This window comes from Dama dama, chromosome 5 (genome assembly GCF_033118175.1).
Source record: "Dama dama isolate Ldn47 chromosome 5, ASM3311817v1, whole genome shotgun sequence".
In the NCBI taxonomy this organism is placed as follows: domain Eukaryota; kingdom Metazoa; phylum Chordata; class Mammalia; order Artiodactyla; family Cervidae; genus Dama; species Dama dama.
Window position 1 is genome coordinate 124,745,970 of NC_083685.1, and position 5,609 is coordinate 124,751,578.

General features: G+C 47.7%; 1 protein-coding gene across 4 annotated transcripts in view; it reads right to left on the bottom strand.

The window, feature by feature from the left end:
* TEN1 (TEN1 subunit of CST complex) overlaps nucleotides 1-5,533 on the bottom strand; it is a 26,035-nt gene extending 20,502 nt beyond the window's left edge. The window contains exons 1-2 of one of the 4 annotated variants that reach the window (XM_061144783.1): nucleotides 5,385-5,517; nucleotides 600-654 (exon numbers count right to left, since the gene is read on the bottom strand). The gene's annotated coding sequence lies outside the window, so the exon portion shown is untranslated. Of the gene's footprint in view, nucleotides 1-599; nucleotides 655-4,594; nucleotides 4,710-5,367 lie in introns of all 4 variants that reach the window. The other 3 variants (XM_061144784.1, XM_061144780.1, XM_061144782.1) reach the window with 3 other exon arrangements.
* Nucleotides 5,534-5,609: the final 76 nt, after the last annotated feature.

The window sequence follows — 5,609 nt, forward strand, 5'->3', positions numbered from 1 at the left end:
ACAATTCTTTGTTAGTCTTATATCACACAATGAATCGTCAATGTTAAAACTCAAGTTATGTCACATGATTTGACCTATGGCCTCAAAAGATTCTATCACATGGGGATTATTTCCAATTTAAGTGTGATCTCAACTAAATTAATTTTACAGTGACCAAATAAAATGACTATTTATGCCTTTAAAAGTTTTGCAATCACCAGAGTAAAAGTAAATTCAGGGAAGAATCATCAATGGATGTGAAAAGTTATTGGGTAAAAGTCTGAAGAACGGGTTATTTAGGGACTTCCCTGGTGGTCCAGTGGCTAGGACTCCATGCTCCCAATGCTGGGGGCGCCAGTTCAATTCCTGGTCAGGGAACTAGGTGCCACATGCTGCAACTAAGAGTTTGCATGCCTTAACTAAACAGCCTGCAAACCGCAACAAAGGTTGAAGATCCCGCACAATGCAACTATGATCTGGTGCGGCCAAATAAAATTTTTTTAAAAGAAAAAGAACAAGATATTTATATGGTCTCAACAAGTATCTCCCCCACAGACTACTTAATAATTACAAAGGGGAAAACAGTCTAGTTTATAATGAAGAAAATGAACAAATACAACCTTCATGTGCCTCCTGGATGTGACGCTCAGAGGACACATTGCTTCTGTGATACTCCTGTAGAAAATGCATAATCTGAATCTAATCATGAAGAAATATCAGACAAATCTGAATTGAGAGACATTCCGCAAAGAAAGTGTCAAAATCATGGAAGACAAAGAAATCGCTCTAGTTAAAAGAGACTCAAGTGATGTTAGATCGCATCACCAACCCGGTGGACGTGAATCTGAGCAAACTCCAGGAGACAGTGAAGGACAGGGGAGTTTGGCATGCTGCAGTCCACGGGGTCACAAAGAGTCGGACACAACTTCAACAACAACAACAACAGAAGTGACAGGACAACTGTTACGGGTGGCATTCCTGCACCCCCCCCCCCCAAAAAGTAAAGTTGAAGTCATAACCCCCAGGACCTCAGAATGAGACCTTCTATAGAGAATCTTCAGAGGTAACCATGTTAAAGTGAGGTCATTCCTGAGGGCCTCATCCAGTATGACAAGTATCTTTCTAAAACAGGAAAAGTCTGGACAGGGACAGACATGCACAAAGGGAGGAAGCCAGGTGAAGATGAAGGCAGAGATATTACACAAGCCAAGGAACACCAACGATTGCCAGCAAGCTATCAGAAGCTGAGAGGCATGAAGCAGGTTCTCATTCACAGCCTCAGAAGGAACCACCCTGCTGACACCCTGACTGTACACGTCTGGCTTCCAGAATTCTGAAACAACAAATCCCTGTTGCTTAAGCCACTTGGTCTGTGGCGCTTTGTTATGGTAGTTCTAGGAAACTAATACAGCTAAATATTAACTCATGATCCATGGACCTTGCCTGGGAGGAAAAAACTGTGATAAAGGACTTCACTGGACAATCCTAAGTCCACAGAAAGGTTTGGAATAGTATTGTATCGACATTGTGTCCTTAATTTGATAACTGCCATTCTCCTGTTCACTTCTTCCATTTACGTGGGTCCTTGACAGGGAGAGGAAATAGACAAAAGAGGATGATGTTTCAACCAGAACCAAGTCCTGTGGCTTTAATACCACCTACCAGCCACCTTCTCTATCTCTTAGAGCCCCATTGTCTTCTGTTTGCTCAAGCCCAGGAGTCATTCTTTTTTTTTTTTTTTTTTAAGTATCTATTTATGTATTTCTTTCTTTTTTTGGCTGCTCTGGGTCTTAGTTGGCACACAGGATCTTTGCCGATGCCTGGGGATCTAGTTCTCTGACCAGTGACCCAACACAGCCTCCCTGCATGTGGAACTTGGACTCAGTCACTGGACCATCTGGGAAGTCCCTTGTTGTTCAGTGGCTAAGCTGTGTCCAAATCTTTGCGATCTCATGGACTGTAGCACACCAGGCGCCTCTGTCTTCCATGATCTCCTGGAGTTTGCTCAAATTCAAGTCCATTGAGTTGGTGATGCTATCTAACCATCTCATCCTCTGCCACCTCCTTCTCCTTTGCCTTCAATCTTTTCCAGCATAGGGGCTTTCCCAGTAAGTTGGCTCTTTGCATCAGGTGGCCAAAGTATTAGAGCTTCAGCTTCAGCAAAAGTCCTTCCAATGAATATTCAGGGTTGATTTCGTTTAGGACTGACTGATTTGATCTCCTTGCTGTCCAAGGGACTCTCAAGAGTCTTTGCCAGCACAGTTTGAAAGCATCAGATCTTCGGTGCTCATCCTTCTTCACGGTCCAACTCTCACATCTGTACATGACTGGAAAAACCACAGCTTTAACTATATGGACCTTTGTCGGCAAAGTGAAGTCTTCGCTTTTTATTATGCTGTCTAGGTTTGTCATAGCATTCCTTCCAAGGAGCAAGCATCTTTTAATTTCATGGCTGCAGTCACCGCCCTCAGGGATTTTGGAAGTCCCTTAACCACTTCTTATTATAACTGTTAAAATTACAAGTCTCCATTGGCCCATAGTGCCACTTGGAGTCTGTGCCTGTTTTGCCATCACCCCTCCTCCAGCTCACCTTCACCTCAGAACTACACATTTGCTTTGTCGCAGACTTGAACAGGCTTCCCCAGACTTTCACGTGGCTGGGTCTCTCTCCTCAGCTCTCAGGCTGTCTATCTCCTTGGTAAGACCGGCCCTGTCCACCTCATCTAAAATGGCATTCTCTCCACCCCTAGTCACTCCATCCTCAGTGCAGTCCACTAAATAATAGAATTTCAAATAACAAGATCTGTTTTCTTGATTAATGTTGATGTCTCCCACTAGCTTATCAGTTCCATGAGGGCCATGACTTGGCATACTCCCCAGTATAGCCCCTGTGCCTGACAGTGTCTGGAAAATTATTAAATATTTATCAGATGTATGGATATATTCATGAAGAAGAGAGTGAAAACCAAGACCATTTACCCCCCCTACAATCAGGCCATTCACAGAGAACCCAGACTACATCTTACTGCCCACATTAACTTAACTTCGTGGTGTTGAGTCTTTGTTAGCATCTTTTACTATTCCCGACTGTCCAGTCCAGAAAGAAAGTTTGAATACCAACACCTAGCTTGTTCACTGAGATTTTTTGAGTTGCCCTTTCCGCTAATTTTGACTGTTGTGCAGTGGTTTGTACCAAGTCTTAATCAAAACCCTGAACTAAGAGACTCATCTTAAAGAATTGATGCTTTTGAACTGTGGTGTTGGAGAAGACTCTTGAGAGTCCCTTGGACTGCAAGGAGATCCAACCAGTCCATCCTAAAGGAGATCAGTCCTGGGTGTTCATTGGAAGGACTGACGTTGAAGCTGAAACTCCAATACTTTGGCCACCTGATGCAAAGAGCTGACTCATTTGAAAAGATCCTGATGCTGGGAAAGTTTGAGGGCAGGAGGAGAAGGGGACGACAGAGGACAAAATGGTTGGATGGCCTCACCGACTCAATGGACATGGGTTTGGGCGGACTCCAGGCGTTGGTGATGGACAGGGAGGCCTGGCGTGCTGCGGTTCCTGGGGTCGCAAAGAGTTGGATACAACTGAGTGACTGAACTGAACTGACTATGGAGTAGGAAATGGCAACCCACTCCAGTACTCTTGCCTGGAGAATCCCATGGACAGAGGAGCCTGGCGGGCTACATACAGTCCATAGGGTCACAAGGAGTGGGACATGACTTGAGTGACTTAGCACAGCACAGCAACTTGGATTAGTTTTTTGGTGCTCCCCTTTACTGTGTCTGAAGTGAACGCCTCACTCACTTTACCTTATTCTCAGCACTGTTATTAAAAACTGATGCAATAAGAAACAGATTATTAACTAGATAGCTTTAAAAACACGATTAGGAAAAAAAGGGGGGGGGGGCGGAATTAGCATGTTGTTTAAAGTTACAAAGGTAAGTGAGAGATAAAGGAGCTGGGTAGTGTGCCGTATCTTCATTACCATGGCATAAGGTCAAAAGATAACTAAAGTGAGCAAATCAAGAAATACTAAGTATTTTACTTCAATATTTAGGAATCAAAACTAAAAACACGATTTATTATGATTAAAAGTGGCTGCCTCTGAGGATGAGGAAGTTCTGCTTCTCATTAAAAATCCTCCTATTCTAACATTTTTTAATGTGTGCTTTTTACTACTTTGATGAGGAGGATTGTGAAAATGAAAGTGGATTCCAAGACCTCTAAGCACACCTCGTGCTTCCCAGGTGACTCAGTGGTTAAAGACTCCAACTGCCAAGGTAGGCTCGGCAGGAGATGGGGGATTGGATCCCTGGGTGGGGAAGATCCCCTGGAGGAGGAAATGGCAACCCGCTCCAGTATTCTTGCCTGAAAAATCCCTCGGACAGAGGAACCTGGAGGGCTGCAGTCCGTGGTGTTGCTGAGTCAGACCCAACTGAGCACACACAAGCACACTGGCAATTTGTCTAAGTCCACACTCAGTAGTCGTGTACGGATGTGAGAGCTGGACCATAAAGAAGGCTGAGCACCCAAGAATTGATGCTTTTGAACTGTGGTGTTGGAGAAGACTCTTGACAACCCCTTGAACTGCAAGGAGATCAAACCAACCTGAATATCAATAAAGGAAATCAATCCTGAATATTCATTGGAAGGACTGATGCTGAGGCTTCAATACTTTGGCCACCTGATGCGAAGAGGCAACTCATTGGAAAGGACCCTGATGCTGGGAAAGATTGAAGGCGGGAGAAGGGGAGAGCAGAGAATGAGATGGTTGGATGGAATCACCGACTCAAAGGACATAAGTCCGAGCAAGCTCTGGGAGTCGGTGATGGACAGGGAATGCTGGAGTGCTGCAGTCCATGGGGGTCGGAAGGAGTCGGACAGGACTGAGCGACTGAACTGAAGCCCCCACCCAGGCCCATAAAAAACGCGGGGTCGGGGGAGCGCTAGCTATCTCACGGCTCCCCCGCAGCCTTCGCCTCTGGCAGCAGAGATGCTATTCTCTTAACAAGAGAGGGTTGGAGCCTCTCATCAGTGAGACCTTTTGCCTCCACTCTTCGAGGGTTTTGGGAAAACCCTACGACCTCCCCGAGCCAACTCAAGGAGCCGCGGCTCACCCGCTGCAGCCTTGGAACCCCCCTCCCCCTCTCACGTCCCCGGGAGGACTTGGCGCACGGACCCGGAAGCGGCGGCTCGGGCGAGTCTGGGGCGCAGGCGCGGTCCTCCTCAGCCGCGTGGTCCCGCCCCTTCCCAACCCCAAGGCGAAGCTGTGTAGGCGCGCGGGCGGCCAATGGCCGCCTGTTTCCGCCCTGTGGGACCGCCTGACGAGTGACGGGTGGGTTGCTGAGTGTCTCGGTTCCCCCCACGCCCACCACCACCACCTGGGCAATTCCTTGACCTTCTTCCGGGGTCCGCTTGTCAGAGGGCTGCTCTGAGGCGCCACTGGCCGAGAACAGGGGACTCGCCCGCCCCGGCGGCGCCTACAGCGGCACAGCCACCGCCTGACGCCCCGTCCGTTATCGGTCACGCGCCTTGGGGCCACGGTGAAGGAGAAGGGGCGGGCCGGGGCGGGCCGAGGCGGCCGGGGGGCGGGGACTCGCCTGGTACTGGGGCGGCTTTTAGT